Raw genomic sequence first — 19,092 nt, forward strand, 5'->3', positions numbered from 1 at the left:
TCACCTCGGGCGGGTCTACACCGTATCGTGTGCTTTAGGTCATGAGAGGATGCAATGCCACTAACCAGCATCAGGATGAGCTTCCATGGGAACCAATGAGGCCACCCTCCAGTCAGGGCAAGGTAGGCATCACTCAGCCTACAAAGAGTGCCCTGCCCTCCAACACGGAGGTGCCCGACGACACCAGCACTGGGACTATCATGGCTGCTATTATTTACTTGAAAGAACCAATTAATGAGTGACTTTCAGGAATTCTCAGTCATACCCACTCTTTTTTAAAAAGCCTATTCAACAGGGAGAAAAGACTCGGGTTATAATTATTTTATAGTCGATGTAACCCTTCCGTGTGTGTGTAAGGGTTACGTTATATAGTATGGAGACAGGTGAGAGAGATCTGTTATTTCAGGAAAAATGGGCTGCAACTATATGAGTAAGAAGGCGCTCCAGTACTTCAGAAGTGAGCAAATTGGGGCTCAGAGAGGGGAGCCATCTCGTCAGATGGGAGGTGGGTGGGGAAACCCAGACACCCCATACAGAGTACCCTCAAAGGCTTTTTCTGCCACAAGCAAGGTAATGCTGCACACAGGAGCCCAGAGACGGCCAAGTGGGGGAAACGCAGAGCCTCCGGCACTCCTCCTGCTCCCCATCAGTGCGGGCACACAGACACCCCCACCAGAAGCATCAACACCCCCGATCACACCTGGGGTCCCACTCAGGCAGGTGCAGCTGACCTGGACTCCTCTGGCAAGAAATGAACAGAAAACAAATTCTATGGATATCTCAGAGACCAACAAGACAGATGTTTTCCTGAAATCATACCAACAAAAAGCCTAGTGCCAATCCCAAAAGCTCGGGGATCATCATCTCAGCCTCCCAAGATCTAGGGGCATGCTGTCCAGTTCTACGCTGCGATGCCAGCGAGCTCGGCCTCAGGTCCACCTCCTCTTTGTGTCTCCGGGGCGAGCCCCTTGGCCACTCCACTTCTTTGTCCCTGGCCTTTTGAGGTGAGAATAGTAAGAGACAGGGCCAGTCCCTCAGAGCTGTCCAGAAATTCACTGAGGTAATTCTGTCAATGGCTTGGAACCCAACCTGATACCGGATGGCCACTGCCCGTGCTGGGCAGACCTGGCCATGTGAAGTCCCGTGGTCTCCAGACCTTGCCCTCCCCTGAATTCTGAGATGCGCCCCCGCTGCCTGTTCCCATAAAGCTGTAGGAGGCCCTAAACTTGTTCTTCTGATTTTTCTCAAAGCCCTCACTCAAAGTTTCTCATAGCTCAGACTAGACAGCGACAAAGCCGGAGACTACTCTTTTGCTTAGTAGAACAACAAAAAATAAAATTTTTGAAAACATTTTTTAAAGTTTTGGTGAAATACAAACAGATGCAAGAGTTCACAGGACAACTTGTCAGTGTGTATAAAAAGTATTTAGAATACAGCCAGGCACAGTGGCTCACACCTGTATTCCCAGCACTTTGAGAGGCGGAGGAGGGGGGATCACTTGAAGCCAGGAGTTCAAGAGCAGCCTGGCCAACATGGTGAAACCCCATCTCTACTAAAAATACAAAACTAGCCAGAGTGGTGAAGCACACCTGTAATCCTAGCTACTCGGGAGGCTGAGGCACAAGAATTGCTTGAACCCCGGGAGGCAGAGGTTGCAGTGAGCCAAGATCATGCCACTGCACTCCAGCCTGGGTTGCAAGATTCTGTCTCAAAAAAAAAAATATATATATATATATATTGAGAGAGAGAGAGAGAGAATACAATCTCAGAGGCAAACTGAATGCACTAAAATGTACTGCAGGTTAATTCACACAATCTGCACATGTAAGACTCATAGCAACACAGATGCAATCCTAATAGAATTCATGGGAAAACTGGGCTTAATGGGGGTCCCATTTACTTCAAAAAGTATTCAATAAGCCAGCATCTCAGGGGAGAACAGCAAGGGGTTCGACCAACCACGGTCCTGGGTCTTCCGTGAACCCACCGTGATCTGACTACATGTGTCCCACATCTTGACCAGACCACACATCCAAAACACAGCGACTCCCATCGCCATGCGATGCTGGAGTACACTGGCCCAGTTCCTGCAAGCGTGCTGCCGCTTCAGACCCTACATGCTTAGCATTTTACCGTGAAACACTGGCATGGAACTTAACATATAAACAAGCATTATGGTAACTCACGGGCAACACAATTTAACTCTCACACTGCACATCATTCCAAGATCACAATCACACAAATACGTGACTGCTCGCCGCTGGCACCACCGTGATGGTGTAGGAGTGCCACTGTCTTTCCGGCAGGGGCCCTGACAGCAGGAGGGAAGGAGAGAAGGGTCTCGGAAGGCACAAGGACTCTGCTGTCCCTGATGGAACCCAGGACCCATTTCCTCAGCTGCAGAGTAAGAAGGCAGGTCAGACAAACCCACCAGCTATTCTCAATCCAATAATCTCTGAATCCAATTCAGCATTATATGCCTTATTATAGTAACTCCAGTGTTCAAACCCCAAAACCATACAAATTGCAACCACTGACTCCAAAAAAAAAAAACAACTTTTAAATCAATAGTTATATAAATTTCTAAGGTCAAGGCCAATACAGGAAACTGTAATCTGTGCTATTACCACATGGAGGCCCCGGAACCTGAGATGGTTAAAAGTCAGAAAGAGTATTGAATTGCATGAAGCTGCTTACATAAAGTGTTTGGAAATGCAACTTCCCGTAAAGTACCCCAACATCACAGAGAAACTCCTTCCTTAACCTCTGCATTGGGAAGAGGGGCAGGAAGAAGGAACTCAGCCCGTCCCCCCAACATAGTCAATTTTCTATGTAAGTCTACACCCTCTTCAAATCGAGGCAAGACCCCGCATATGTCAGGGTCACCCTCCAGGAACACAGAGAGCTTGACACCCACTTGCATCCCCAGCCCCAGACATGCATCTGTCCACCTCATGCCTTCAGCCCACATGTACAAACCCAGGCCTGGCCACCTCCAAGGCATGTGGTGCTCAGCAGCTTCCATAGCACGACCCGGAGAGCACTGCATGAATCCCAGCAGAAACCTCAGTGAGCAGACATCACCATCCCCATGTTACATATTATGGGTTGGTAACATAGGGATGGTGATGAGGACATGAGGATTTGGTGGGCAGATGTGTTGGAACCCCACAGTTAAGCTGCAGTAGGCACCTTCTGACGCCAGAACTCTGCACTCCTTCCATCTCCTGACTTTCCGTTGGTCCACACCCCTCCTGCACAGGCTGCCCTGAATCACATGAACATCAGTGAGGATAAAAGTGTGCTTGGGGGAGCTGTTCTAGCCCCATGCCCAAGAGGAGAGAGAAACTATGGCCCTTCCGTCACTTCCAAGTCAGCGTCTGAGATTAGATGTGCACTAAAAGCCCCCTAATCACTCAAGGGTTAAATATGAAATCAAGCAGAGGACATGCCTATGACATGTCCCCCTGACACATTGGGATAGAACCCCCTCAGCTGCTTTGACTTGGACTAAAACGAGAGCCAAGCCCAATACTGAACAGGAATGGCTGCCAAGAGTTTCCAAAATACCATGCTTGTCAAGAGGAGATTCAGTGATACTATGTCCCTGTGAGTCTTTATTCGAAAGTAAAGAACATACCTACATTTGGGTTGCGTAAATCTAAACCCCTGTGTGTGCACCACAATGCATTTCATGACTGAAGGACGACTGACAAACTAACTTGCTATAGGATTATTAAACCTGGCTCCTGAGAAACCAGAAATGCTAACTTCGTACAAGAGGTGTGGAAAACTCTCTGCTTATAGCCACCAGTCCTGCAACTCTGTGTTGCAAACTCACTCTCTCTAGGTGTTTTGAAAAGAGAGCTGCCAGCTCACGTCCTTAGAAGCCTTCCCAAGCTATGCTTTCTTCATGGACCCATCACTGACGGCAATCAAATCCAAGCCCTTCGAGATTAGAGTTCCCATGAGATAGAAACACAAGCTGTTTCTTTTGTTCTGTTTTCCAGGGTGAAAAAATCCCAGGCAGCAAATCCTCCCACCCAGCCTCTGCCCAGCCCACGCATCCCTCACCTGTGTCCCTGTTGGCATACACTTAGCATAGCCTTCAACTCCCAAAGGTGCTAAGGGAAAGAAGGGAAAAGGGACAAGGCCCAGGCAGAATCTGTGGTTCAGGTTAAACCTGAAAAAAGGAAACCTGAAAAGACCACCCCATTCCTGGCTGCCTTTTTTTTTTTTTTTTTTAATCAAGCTCTCACTTTGTTGCCCAGGAGTGCAGTGGCGTGACCACAGCTCCCTGCAGCCTCTTCTCAGTGACCTCTCAGGCTCAGATGATCCTCCCAGCTCATCCTCACAAGTAGCTGGGACTACATGTGTGTGCCACCACATCTGGCTGAGCCTCCATGCCCAGCCAGGCTGCTCGTTTTTTTCTTGAGACAGAGTCTCTGGAGTGCAGTGGTGCGATCTTGGCTCACTCCAACCTCTGCCTCCCAGGTTCAAGCAATTCTACTGCCTCAGCCTCCCAAGTAGCTGGGACTACAAGCCCACACCACCAGGCCCAGCTAATTTTTGTGTTTTTTAGTAGAAACAGGGTTTCACCATGTTGGCCAGGATGGTCTCTATCTCTTGGCCTCATGATCCACCAGCCTTGGCCTCCCAAAGTGCTGGGATTACAGGCATGAGCCACTGTGCCCAGCCCAGGCTGCTCTTTAGAAGCATTTTCCTTCTAAAGGTCTTGCAGCTCATCCTGGCCATGTGATAAAGTGGCCCTGTGGGCTCAATGAGGTCACTAACCTCCCTTTCTCTTCTGGTAAAATGACAGCTGCGGATCGAACACTTGGAGGCCATCCCAGCCTTGGACACCCTGAGTCAGTGAGTGAAAAGTGAGAAGCATTCCTCGGATACAGAATTAGATGCACTGTCTGGAAGGTCACTCTTGGTCCAAATGTTTGTTTGGTTGGTTGGTTTGGTTTGAGATGGAGCCTTGCTCTGTCACCCAGGCTGGAGTGCGGTGGTGTGCTCTTGGCTCACTGCAACCTTCAACTCCTGGGTTCAAGCGATTCTCCTGCCTCAGCCTCTGGTGTAGCTGGGATTACAGGCATGCACCACCACACCCAAGTAATTTTTACATTTTTAGTACAGACAGGGTTTCATGATGTCGGACAGGCCGGTCTCAAACTACCGACGGCAAGGGATCCGCCTGCCTTGGCCTCCCAAACACATACTTTTTGAAATTATTAATGGTCATTTCTTTTGCTACGAAGGCTTTTGTTTTATTACTTAAAACAAACATAGCAATAGCAATTTTGTAGCTGTGGGAGAGGGAGAGGGAGAGAGAGAGAGAGAGAGAGAGAGAGAGAGAGAGAGAGAGAGAGAGAGAGAGAGAGAGAACGAGCGCAATGACTTCCTGTTGCCCAGGTGATTTGGGGTCAACACACACTTCGTAGTATTGATGCAGACTGCCATGCACTTCCCAGTGTGTTGCACCCAGCAGGTGAGAGCTGACTAAGTGGCAGGAAGGCAAACATAGCTATTCTGGGAGAAAGCAGACCAGTCTAATGGCAAAGCACACAGGCTCCACATCAGCCTGTCTGGGTCCAAGTTCAGGGTCCACCTCTTGGCACCTGCAGCCTTGGAAAAGGTTTTCCACTCGCCTTGGCCTCGTCTTCCTCCTCTTTCCAGGACTGAGCTCCTGTCCTGACCTCACCTTGGGGTTAGCTATCCATGCATGGCACACTAGGGCAAATCTGCTTTTCACAGTGACCCTACAGCATGTGGTCCCGCAGTGACCCGGCAGTCCTTTGGCATGCAGTGACCCTCCTGCAGGGTGCCATCCTGCAGTGCACTATCCTAGCACATCCTCTTATGCCTTCGCCCTAAAGACCCGACCCTAAAACACATCATCCCATCCCACAACACCCCACCCCACCACGCGCCATTCGCTAAGAGCAGCAGGCAGCTCTAGAACATGTGGTGATGCTTGCTCTAGTATCTCTCTGAAAACCGCTTTCCACTGTGAGCTGAACTGTGGCTCCTTGCTCAGGAGGGCAGGCATAATAAGAAGGAAGACCTGAGCTTCAGAGAGTCTCTCTGCACACCTGAGAGCAGACCCGGGGAAGAGCCAAGCACATCCGGCTAATAAAGGCAGAGAGGACAGCAGGAGGCCAGGGCCCTGGCAGGATGAGGGGAGGCCGGGGACTTCTGGGACTGAAAGGGCCACTGGAGATTCCCCAAGGCTACCGCCAAAGCACACCTCCAGAGCAGCCAGCCCTGGAGATGTTCTCTAGGTTGTCACATCAGCACCATGGCCACCACCTGGGCAGGAGTAAGCACACTCACCAGAACAGCCGGCAGCCTCCTCTGCACTCAGCCATGTGCAGGCGGGGGGCATCCCAGCTTGTAGGATGTTCCTCTCCATAGGTGAGGATCTGGGAGCCCCTACCTGACAAGCAGTTTAATTTTGAGACAAGTTTGTAATCAATGAGAGACGACTCTAGTGGGAATTTGGTTCTTTTCTTTCTTTTTTTTTTTTTTGGAGACAAAGTCTCACTCTGCCACCCAGGCTGGAATGCAGTGGCTTGATCTCAGCTCATGGCAACCACCACTTCCTGAGTTCAAGTGATTCTCCTGCCTCAGTCTCCTGAGTAGCTGGGATTACAGGCACCCACCATCTCACCTGGCTAATCTTTATATTTTTGGTAGAGACGGGGTTTTACCATGTTGGCGAGGCTGGTCTCGAACTCCTGACCTCACTGGCCTCCCAGTGCTGGAATTACAGGCATGAGCCATCACACCCAGCCGGAATTTTGTTCTTTTTTAACCTATGTCCTTTGACTGCTTGTTTTAACAAATCAAAAGTTTCCAAAACCTCACAGTATAGTAGTGAAATATGGTATCAGACAGACCCGGGTGTGAGTCCTACCACCTGCCAGCTGCGGAAGCTTGTGCAGGGCATGCATGAGCCTCAGTGAGCCCATCTGCTGAATGGGACAATGATGTCTCCCTTGCCAGGCTGTTCACAGAATAAAGACAAAAATGCCCAATGCCTGCCTGAGACTAAATCCAGCCTTGCTCGCTGCAGACTGCCCTGGGCCTTGCACTATCTGTTGCCGATACATCCAGAAACTCTCAGAATCCCCACTGCCCAGGGAAGTCACTGCTCGGCGTTCAGCACCGTGCACCAGGCATGGGTGCATATCCTGCAGGTGGAAGGCAGTCTCAAGAGAAGAGCTCACCTGTAGCAAACCAAGCCTGTGCTGTGGAATTGAGGCTAATGTAGCATTTTACATGGAGCATCCTTCACTGATGTCCCATTGCCGTGGGTGAAAGGCAGGTCCTCAGCCTGGTCCTCAGTGCCCTGGGTGAGCCAGCCCCTGCCTCCTCATGTCTCCCTCACTCTCTGTCCCTACCTTACCCGCTCTGCTTCCTCCTGCCCCAGGGTCTTTGTGTACACCACATACAGCCCAGAATGCTCCCCATTCATGTATCCCAGCTTTACCTGGTTAACTCCTGTGATTTCTCAAGTCCGTGGCTCAGATGGCAACTCCCCAGCAAAGTAGTGTCTGATCCCCATACCCCACCTGAGTCAGAGTCAGGGCATCATTAATATGTTCCTTTCTACCTTGGTTTCTTTTTTTTTTTTGAAGACAGGGTCTCACTCTGTCACCCAGGGTGGCGTGCAGTAGCGTAATCTTGGCTCACTTCAACCTTCACATCCTAGGTTCAAGTGATTCTCCTGGCTCAGACTCCTGAATAGGTGGGATTACAGGCGTCCACCATCACACCTGGCTAATTTCTGTATTTTTAGTAGAGAAGGGGTTTCAGGATGTTGGCCAGGCTGGTCTTGAACTCCTGACCTCAGGTGACCCATCCACCTCAGCCTCCCAAAGTGCTGGGATTACAGATGGTGAGCCACCATGCCTGGCCCTGGTCTTCTTTACTGTGCTGATGGCAACTGCAAGAAAACAACTAACTGTGAATTCTTGTCTGAGCTCCACAGCCCCCTCCCATGCAGACCCAGAAGAGGCTCTGGCGGTCCAGTTCCCAGAGGCATCTCTAGCCCCTCAGGCCACACCCTGCACACAGCAGCAACCTAGCACAGCAGTCTGCAGAATGGAGAAAGGAAGAAATATACCACTAACCCCAAAGTGTCATCTGGCCATCTGAAGAGGCAGGAGGATTCAGCAGACAGCTAGTTAGCTTTAGTTTTGAGTTAACAAAAATAAATGTACCCCATCAACTTTCACAGACTTACCTAAAAGAAGAGTAAGATGAAAAGCAGTGACATCCGCTCCTTCGCAAGGTTATAACATGAAATAAATGGGGCCTATTTAGGAAGACAGTGCCCACAGAATAGCAATATGGTTAAGTATCAACTTGAGAGAGCTCGGTAAAGGTTCACAGTGTGGCTTGGATAGATGTGACTATAAATTATGGATTTTTCCCACCCACTGAGCTAAACTCAGTATCCTGTGCTCACTTAAGTACTGAAAACAGTAATGTATATTCTTCAAGTCCTTTCTCATGTAATTCCCAAGACTCCCCTTTAAGAAGCAGTCTCATTAGCATCTCTGCCTCCCAAGGAGCAGAGGTGACTATCCCTCTTCCCAGGAGGGCCCTGTCCACCAGCAGAAAGCAGACCTCCACTCTCTGCGAGGCCTCTAGCTACAGCCCAGACTGGCCAAAGAAGCAGTGACTAGCACTGACCCTTGCTGCTGCTTATCCAGGGGCCAGTAAAGGTGCAGGGCAGTGCCAGGATCCCTGAGCCAGGGTAGGTTAAACATGGCACCCTGCTTCTTGCCTCTCCTTGTCCTCACTGGCGTTTGGTGAAAAGGAAAGAAAGAGAGCCCTTTTATGGATGTCGTGTTAGAAATCCCAGCAAGGGCCAGTCACGGTGGTTCACACCTATAATCCCAGCGCTTTGGGAGGCCAAAGTGGGTGGATCACCAGGAGACCGAGACCATCCTGGCCAACATGGTGAAACCCCATCTCCACTAAAAATATAAAAATTAGTCAGGCGTGGTATCAGGTGCCTGTAATTCCAACTACTCAGAAGGCTGAGGCAGGAGAATCGCTTAGACCCAGCAGACGAAGGCTGCAGTGAGCTGAGATGACGCCACTGCACTCCAGCCTGGGTGACAGAGTGAAACTCTGTCTCAAAAAAAAAAAAAAAAAATCCCAGCAAGACCAAAGCCTGTAGTGAGAATACCAGCTTCCCCAGGTGTCCCCAGGGCCTATGCACTGTTCCTAGCCGCCTGACCAGCCCTAAAAACTAGCACTGCAAACAACTCTGTAAAAAGGAGCAAAAGGCCAGGAGCAGTGGCTCACGCCTGTAATCCCAATGCTTTAGGGGGTGGAGGCAGGCGGATCACTTGACACCAGGAGTTTGAGACCAGCCTGGCCAACATGGTGAAACCCCTTCTCTACTAAAAACACAAAAAAACTAGCCGGGCATGGTGGTGTGTGCCTGTAGTCCCAGCTGCTGGGGAGGCTGAGGCAGAATTGCTTGAACCCAGGAGGCGGAGGTTGCAGTGAGCCAAGATGGTGCCACTGCATTCCAGCCTGGGCAACAGAGCAAGACTCTGTCTCAAATAAATAAATAAATAAATAGGAACAAAAGCCTTTTAAATGGAACTAATCTGCAAGGAGGCAGGACTATGCAGGGCCTGGTGATGCAAGACACAGATCACAGCTGCCCGGCTCTGTGTGGGGTAGGGACAATTAAATGGGCTGGCTGAGACACATCTGCACATTCTGTTTTTGTGTCACCAGGCAAATGGAGAAGTAAATGTAAAATCGTTCTCAAAGGCAACAACCTGAGCAACATTCAGTTGGCAAATTAATTCCTCCACCACCCAGCACACACAATTCGGGGGTTCGGTGTGCACTCTTTGGAATACAAATGTCTGGGTAGGTGGCCGACTCTACTGTTCGAGTAAGCCGCCTGACCTTGGAAATGTACTTGCCCTCTGTGTGACTTGGTTACCTCATCTGGAAAAGGGAGATAAAAACAGCATTCTTGGCAGAATTAAACATGGAAACACATACATAGGGCTTAGAACAGTGCCTGGGACTGGGTGCGGTGGCTCACGCCTGTAATCCCAGCACTTTGGGAGGCCGAGGTGGGTGGATCACCTGAGGTCAGGAGTTCGAAACCAGCCTGGCCAACATGGTAAAACCCTGCCTCTAGTAAAAATACAAAACTTAGCTGGGCATGGTGGTGGATGCCTATAATCCCAGCTACTAGGGAGGCTGAGGCAGGAGAATCCCTTGAACCCGGGAGGTAGAGTTGTTTGCAGTGAGCCAAGAGATGACGCCACAGGAATCCAGCCTGGGTGACAGAGTGAAATTCTGTCTCCAAAAAAAAAAAAAAAACAGTGCCTGCCAGAAGTAAGTGCCAAATAAATATTAGCTACTTATTCTATCACCTTCTTTCTGTGTCAGGCTTGTGTGAGGCCCTGGAAATACATTTTATCCACCAGTTATTGGGGTTCCCCATAGGCCCCAAAACCAGCTGTGACCAAAATGCCCATTTAACAGTAGGAAAAACAAGACTCAAAGAGGGTAAGTGACCTTCCCAAAGCCACACACCATTAATGGACACTTTCTTCCCTTCCAGAACAAGCACACCAGGAAGCAATTCATCATCAGGGTTGCCCAACGCGGTTTTCTGCCTAATGCTCAAGCAGCAGTCACTAGGAACTGCCAGGTAAAACGCACCCCACGGAGGCTGGGAAACAAATAAAGTCGTCTTGTCGTTTTGCCTTCATGTTCAACTGTGAGAAACAACAGACTAAGATTATATCTCTATTTATTTGTAACCAAATAGTCACAGGATCCTGCCTCCCAGGCCGGGAGGTCAGGCTGGTTTGGAACCATATGGAAGAGAGCAGGTCAGAAAGACCAGCAGCAGGGAGAGGAGGGTCGGGGAGGACACAGCGACGAGAACATTTCCAAAGAAGTTGGAAGCTCCCCTCTGCTCTTCCCACAAATAAATTTCCCAAGAAAAAGCAGGTGGGCCAGACAGTCCTCAGGACCCCAGGTCCCACCAAATATCTGCAGCACTGAGGTGAAAGGGGAAATAAAACCTGGACTGCCCCTTCACTGCAAAGCAGCCAGTACTGGAGCCCACAGAGGAGGACGGCCAGGGACAGAAAGTGCCCAGTGCCAGCCTGGCCGAGAGGCGGCACATGGGGAGTTGGGAACTTACTGCGCTGGGCCTGGGCAGGGGCCACCAGCCAGGGCTGCTTCTCCCTTCCAGAAGCAGCTCCTCCTATGTTTGGCTCCTTCCCCTGCTTTGGTCAGGTACACCCTTCTTCATGCTAATGTCTCAGCAGCTCTGGGCATAAAGGAGGCCCAGCAGGTAGAAGAGCCCCTGTGAATGTGGGAGTCCCCAGGACCACAGCCAGGAGCCGCAGGCAGGTGCACCCAGCCCCACGGTGAGCACGCAGGCACGGAGCTCACAGGACAATGTCTGCCCCGGGCTGAGGGCCAGCCTACCAAGGGCCTGTGGGACAGGAACAAGAACAGCACTCTCCAGGAGAGCCTGCTGACCAGGAAGCTGAGCAGCTGTGCCTTCCTGGGGACCAGCCTCTAGGAAGAACCGCCCCCAAAGGGGTGCAGACATGGAGGGCACAGAAGTGGCTTCTCAAAAGGTCCCCCAGGAAAGACAAAACCTACTTCGAGTTGCTGGGGGGCAGGCTCCTCACCTCTGTTTCTGAGATAAAAGATGCCTGATGCCCACCAGCCTTCCTCCCTCCCTCTTTCCTTCCTCTCCCCACCCCCACCCTCTTTACCACTTCCTTCCTTAGTTCATTTTTGCTCCACTTCATTCCAAATAGGATTTGAGATGACTCATCGAATAATTCAACATAATCAAATAAACTTTTTAAAATAAAAACCAAACCAAGAAACGAGCACAAAAGCAGGGTTAAAGACAGGATGCCGAGCCAGAGAGAAGGAACAGTATGCAGTGAAACCTCTGTTCCAGTTCTGAGTTACAAAACGGGAGCCGGAGGCTGGATACATGGCAGATCTTGGTGACACCGGGACTTCAAAGGCCCCCAACCTGCCCGAGGTGGGTTTCATTCTTCACTTAGCACTAGAGTCGAGGGGAAGGGCAGCCAGCCCAGCTACGTCATGTCCCCAGCTGTCAGACCCACCCGGGCAGCTCTTTAAACTGATCTCACTCATCTCATGACTACACGGTCAGTCATGTCCCTTAAACTGACAGGGGCATTGGTGAATGCTTTTTTATAATGATATTTTACATGTACTTACATTCTTTTATTTTTATCAATTATTTTGTAACGAAAACATTTCTTCACATAGAAAAGCGGAGCACAGGGAAGGGAGGTGGGGAGGGGCTCACTGGGCCCCCAGCATAACCCTATCAGTGAGTAGGGTGGTCTGGGGGTGCCTGTTCCACTAGAAACCACATGGTGTCTCCTTCCAGACTGAACACAAAGTTGGGGGGACAGTTTATAACCAGCCCGGGTGCATGTTCAGACCCGGCTCAGCTCCACAGGGCGGCCTGTGCTTCCTGCCACCTGCCCACCATTTGGCGGGGTGGGCAGTGACAGCGGGGGTTCAAAATAGGACCACCTGTCCCTGTGGCCATGACTAGCCACAGTCATCAGACCCGAAGACACTAACCAGGACTTGAACTCCTCTGAGCGTCGGTTTCCACCTCCACGAAACAAGCTGACACCACCTCCAGGATCTCCATGGGTACTAAGAAGATGCCGAAAGGCACCAAGAACAAGCCAGCAACCCTCATCATCATCCCTGGGGCAGATTGGGAGGCTGCATTTTTCGTTTCCAGTCCAACTCATGCATTTGACAATGGAGGAAAGGCCATGGGGAGGGGCCTGCTCTGGGGGGCAACAGCTGGGCAGGGTGTAGTGCCCTGAGGACAGGCCAGTTTATTCCTTACTTCATGGTGACAGAAAACAGGCTGAGCCCTGAAGAGCCAGCTCTCCCAAAGCACCCTCAACGGGAGTGTCCTCCAATGCAGGCAGCGGCCACCCAGGCAGAGCCAGGCAAGGGGCTCCCACCCATAAGTGAGCAAGTCAGCAAGGGCTGCCTAAGAGGGAACCTCCTAGAGAAGGTTGACAACATTGTTAATGAGTCCGTGTTAATGTCAATCATCTTGGGAGTCTGAAAGTCCTCTGCAGCAGGTGGGCGGTGGGGGTGGTAGTTATTACATGTGCTGAGTCCACTCTGCAGGGTGCACTGTAGGGCCAACGTGCTGTCCTGTTAGCTGTCCAACTCACACTCGCCCAGACCCCCCTGCAGAGAGCCTGGAAACCAGCCCCTCAGGGTAGAGCACAGGCATCCCATTGACAGTCCCACCGAACTCCTAGCATATGGACACCTGGTCCTGTCCACATGGCATGTTGGGGCTGGGGATGGGGGGCTAGACCCACAGATGCTGGCCATCATGGGCCACAGAGATAGGTCCGTGGCCCTGCAGCCAGCTGGTTCCATAGCTCAGCGTTTCAAGGCTGAGGGAAGTGTCTGAGGCAACCCAGCCTGGCCGGCTCTGATGAGCACAGGGGCTGTCCAGAGAATGCTGAGAGGATGACCCCAACTCAGGCCAGGACCACATCTGCTTCCACCCCCAGAGGGGCACTGTAGGGTTTGTGCTTTAGAATGAAGAGTGAATGAACTGCGTTGACAGTGACAGAGCAGCCTTAACCTGGAACTTAGCCTGGAACAATCAGATTCACATGGACGACCCGAAAAAGGACAAGGAGAAAGGGCTCCAAGCAGCCCTGATTCCCTTTCATATCCAGGAATGCAAGTATTTGCAGGAGGGCTAGCCCATTTCAGGCACGGCAGAGAGAATGCAAGTGTGACAGAGAGGAAAGGCCAGGATGGACTGAAAACTGGATGGATGAGAATCCTGTCCAGGAGGTGCCGGCCAAGGACACATTTAAGACCTCATAAAGGAGAGAGAAGGCAGTGCCAGAGGTGGCAGCAATGGGCGGCAGCACCTGGGAGAGGAAGAGTTTGTCTCCAGGTCTAGAAACCACGATCACTTTGCAGATCCACTGGGGCAGTTCTTGAGATAGGCCAGGAGGGCTGGAAAACATGTGATACAAAGTGGGCGCTTGGGGCAGAGGAAGGGCAGGAGGCAAGAATTCCTTCAGAGGACAGAGTCTGGGCAGAGCAATGAGGGAGGCAACTGTGTGTGCTGAGTGGGCAGCCAAGAGTCACATATGTCACGCTCACAGGACACATGAGAAAGAGGCGCAAGCCAGGCTCACGGAGCCCAAACTCCAGGTGATGAATTCGTGTCGGTGCAAGTTATCCTTCAGAAGTTTCTGCATACGAGAGTGACACAATTCCAATTGTTTTTAACAGGGTTTAGTGGTAGCAGCAGCAAGATTAATTTAGGGGGCACTGGGCAGTGGACCAGGTAGGTAGAAATGTCAGGCCCAAGAGCAGGCACCTGCTGACCTGGACCTCATCTGTTAGTGGCATCAGGAGTGGCTCCAGGAGCCCAGGGTGCAACTCCCAGACATCAGGTAGGAGGCTGAAATCAGCAATGGAGGGAGTATCTATGCCAAGGAAATCAGCAAACACTGCCCACCAAGCTTTTACCTGGAAAGCCTTGATGGTGCTTGGTAAGCATTCACCAGCAGCCCCCTGATATTGGTCCTCTAGAAGCCTCAGATCCCCCACCTGGGGAATGTGGGTGGAAATGGCACATAATGCAGAGTTCTGGGAAGATCAAGTGAGATAAGCAAGCAAAGTGCTTAACACTGTGCCTGGAACACCACACATGCTCAATGCAGGCCAGCTTGTACTAGCACGTTACATTATTACTACAGGGGCGGTCAACCAAAGCCAAAAGAGCATCCATTCAGAATGTGAGGAGTAGGGAGACAAACTCAACAGCCCTGAAGCTGATGAGGCAGACGATGCTGAGACAAGAACAGGGAAAGCACAAGGACCAGCACGTACGGTGCGAGCCTGGGAAGCACACACAGCACAGCCCATGAGACATCCGCTGCCCCGTGCCTGCTACTCCCCTCAGCCAACCCCCTGCACATCTCGAGCTCCAAGAGTGAGAACTATCTGGGCAACAATGGGTCCCAGTTCCTCAAGGATGCTTTCAGCTCTTCCTCCTCGGGTGTTTCTCAGCCCTTTCAAAGGTTATGGGTATCAGAGAATGACATTAATGAGACTGTCTTCCAAGGACTCCAGTTGTATCAGACAATCAGTATCATAGTAGCTTTCTCTCTCACTACCTTACCCCTTTCCTTTTAAGGATGTGATAATCACACTTTCTTTACAGATGTCTTTTAAAAGTGGGCCCAATTCTTCCCATATCATTCTCTCTGGAGATGCACAGGTAAATCTCTGGGAAAGAAAAGAACGGGAGGGAAATGAAGGGAAAGGGAGGGGAGGGGGGCAGGGGAGCGGGGAGGGGAGGGGGGAAGAGGAAGGGAAAAGAAAAGAAGAGGGAAGGGGAGGGGGGCATTTAGAGTTATTTTTATTCATTCAAATACTTGTAGAAATAAAGGTGGGAAAAAGAAGCTAATGATCACCAGTCAGCTCTAAACAGGAATCTGGATGGAGCTGTTTGGACCTGAAAAGCTGTCAGCTGAGCATTTTCTGCCATACTGGGTAGGAAAACATCACCAATCCTTTTTTTGTGTTTAATAGGTAGAGTCTATGGCCTTTGAATCCGTCTTGTTATTTTATTGCCTGTGAGATTAGTCTTTAAAAAGTGATGCTGGGAGTATCTGCATGATGTGGAAGCAGAACTTGGGGAGTATTGATGTATCCTCTACCCAGTCCTGTGGCGTAAACACTCCCACCAGGGTTCATTCTAAGCCAGCTGAGTGATTCCACTGAAGATGGAGTGGAGATGAGCACGATCTTACTCAATTCCTCACTGAAATGTTCCCTTTCTACAGGTGTGGAAATAAATGTCCTTGGCATCTAACCGACCTGTCCAAGGTCATCTGGTTAGTCAGCAGAAGCTCCATATGCCCAGGATCAGTAATCTGGGCCAGGGCCCAAAGCTCTTCCCCACTCCCACACATGCTATGGATAGGAGCTGACAAGCAACCTGTCTCAGAGACAGGCCCTTCTCACTCCAAGTAGCTTCAACAGCCTCCAAGAAGCCACTCCTCCTAATCACTCTCCCTTTCATCTTCCCACTTTCTCCACTAAATTAACTCTGTTACCACTTCTGAAACCCAAGCTATCAAGAACCCATCACCACCATGGTTTCCTGCCACTTAAGCACCTAGAATACTCCCTATTTCTATAGAACTCCAAATCAGTCCCCTCCCACCATTGCACACTGTGGTGCCCTCCACCCATCTGCCATCACTCGTCCTTTCTGCAGAGGCAGAGTGTATTACAGTTCAAGGACCATGGGAAAGGACATGGAGGCAGGGAGCCCAGCTCAAATCCTAGCTCTGCCCTGCAGACTGGGTACTGTGGGCAGTTAGTGAGCCCTGTCCCCTCAGTGTCCTCATCTGTGAAAATGGGGACAATGACAGGGACCCAGAGCTGTCCTGAGGTGCCTGCTGCACTTGCTCCTAGCAGCCCACAAGCAAAAGCTTGTCCCCTGAAACATCCTACTGGTTTTCCCAACTAGTACTTGCTTTTGTGCCTGGGGAGCCTGGAATGTGACTCTCGTCCCCTGAAAGAGCCTATCAGGAGACTCAGAGAAAAGGGCACGTATGAGACACCAAAAAAAAGGAAGTATGTTGGCTCAGACCAACCCTAAAACCTATTGAGACAACATGTCTCATTCCAAAATCATGTCAAGATGCCACATACATGACGTTTACACTACAAAGCAACACAGGCGATCTTACCCCATTCCTCACTGAAATGTTCCCCTTGTACAGGTGTGGAAATAATGTCCTTGGTATCTGACCTGTCCAAGGGCATCTGCTTAGTCAGCAGAAGCCACATGTGCCCAGGATCAGTGCTCTAGGCCAGGGCCCATGGCTCCTCCCCACTCCCACACACACGCCATGGGATGGTCACCTGGGGCTCTGCCAAAGGGCAGCTTAACTAGCTGAGCACAGGGCATCCACTTCCCTTTTAAGCACGAAGACAGATGTGTCCTCTAACCTCTGAGGCTTCCATCTGGAAGTGCCTCATGAGTCAGAGGCTCATGTCTAGCATGGCTGTGCCTCCTGGATGCCCCAACCTTTTTTTCCCCTCCTTTTTATCTCAGGGAGATCAGATGTTCTGTACAAATTGGATTTGAAAATGATAATAAAAGAGAATGTAATATAAAATGAGATGAAATAAAATCGGTTTGCGCTGGGATGAGCTGTGAAAAACAGGGCTGCCCAAGCCATCTCCTGTGAGCAGAAGCCGACCACGGACAAAGCCTTCTGCATGAGGAACAAGCAGTCCCCCGCTCCACCATCCCCTCCCCCAGGTGCAGGCTTGCAGCTCAGGAGTTAAACCCCAGGCAGGCAGACTCCAGATGCCCCTGGCTGAAGACCACGACCCCACTACCCTTGGGAAGCTAGCTCTGAGAACCTTTTTAAATAATGAGTACCACTTACTTTCATTCTTATGATAAAAGTTACTTTGTTATAGAAAATTTGGAAAATAGATATATACAAAAAGAAGCAGACAGAATCCACCTCTCCCTCCCTTCCATACCCCAAGATTACAACGCTAGCCAAATAGGATGCACACGTACTGACTTCTTCCACCCACACTTACTTAAATGATGAATGGCGCTCTACGTCCATATCACTGTATTTTCTTCTGCACTGCAATTCTTAACAGCGACAGGGTACCCAGTTGTCAGGCTGGAACATAATCTCCCGTTAACGGCATGTTTTTTGGTCTCCGATTTTCCACTCTCATGAATGATGCTATGAGAAGCATTCTATAGTTTAAAATGTTAACATCCTCAGTGGCTGCCTTGAGATAAACACCCAGAGAGGCAATCTGCTTTGGGATCCACATCGCTAGGACTTCCTCTAGAAAGTTCTGTGGCTTCCAGGACCACACACATCACCCCAGAGAAGAGAAAACACACAAAACATGAAACCCATTTCATCTTTTTCTATTTATGCATATTTTATCCCCTTTCCAAAAGAGAAACTGTCTTGTAAAGGGACTTGAAGTGTCTGGATAGTTATGAAACCAATGTCCCAGAGAACAGAGCAGAGGAGAAGACAGCACCTCCAACCCTCTCTGCAAGCACCCCCGTCCACTCCCCAGGTCACTTTCAGGCCCCAGGTGGACTATGCCACTACAGTGTCCTAGAACGTAAACTCCCCTGCAAAAGAACCACGAGAGACCTCCACATCCCCACAGAGGCCCAGTGCCTGGTGCATCAGAGGTCCCCAGGGCATAAATATTTATAAACTGAATGATTAATTAGGGAGGGGCAGGGCAGTGGAAGGGAAGACTCATCTATTCCATAATGAAGACCATAACTTCAAGGTGTCCCCACTGGAGACTCATCTATTCCATAATCAAGACCATAACTTCAAGTCTCCTCACTAGAGACTGACAGTGCCAGGTACCATCTATTAGTGGCTGAGATGCATTCCCACAAACATCCATATGTTGAAGTCCTAGTGCCCAGGACCTCAGAGGGCGACAGTTTGAAAACAGGGTCTTAAAAGAAGTGATTAAGTTAAAATGACACCATTAGGGTGGCCCTAATCCAATATGAGTGGTGTCTTTATAAGAAGAGATTAGGACACAGACACACACAGAAGGATGGTCATGTGAGGATGCAGGGAGAAAACAGTTACCTACAAGCCAATGAGAAAGGCCTCGGGAGAATCCAACCCTGCAGACACCCTGATCTCAGCCTTCCAGCCTCCAGGACCAAGGGTGATAACCACCCGCTGCCGCAGCCGCCCAGTGGCTGACTAAATGCCATCTCAAAGCTCTGAGATGCCTGGTGATGTCTGGGAAATACTGCTGTCAGGAGCACCCCTAGCTCCCAGGATGGGCAGATGGCCTAGGGATGCTCACCTGCTGCACGGCACTCCCCTCACTTCACCCTCTCCTGGCAGGAAGCCAAGCTGAATGTGAACAGCAACAACAGAGCAAGGAGTGGCATAAGGTGTGGGGCTG

The 19,092-nt window shown here is 50.4% G+C and overlaps 1 protein-coding gene across 28 annotated transcripts in view; it reads right to left on the reverse strand.

The window, feature by feature from the left end:
- TNS3 (tensin 3) overlaps positions 1-19,092 on the reverse strand; it is a 314,051-nt gene that overhangs the window by 165,169 nt on the left and 129,790 nt on the right. The window contains exon 1 of one of the 28 annotated variants that reach the window (XM_035253353.3): positions 11,210-11,500. The exons of the other annotated variants lie outside the window; for them this stretch is intronic. The gene's annotated coding sequence lies outside the window, so the exon portion shown is untranslated. Of the gene's footprint in view, positions 1-11,209; positions 11,501-19,092 lie in introns of those variants that run through there. 28 annotated transcript variants of the gene reach the window in all.

Source organism: Callithrix jacchus, chromosome 11 (genome assembly GCF_049354715.1).
Source record: "Callithrix jacchus isolate 240 chromosome 11, calJac240_pri, whole genome shotgun sequence".
NCBI classification, from domain to species: Eukaryota; Metazoa; Chordata; class Mammalia; order Primates; family Cebidae; genus Callithrix; species Callithrix jacchus.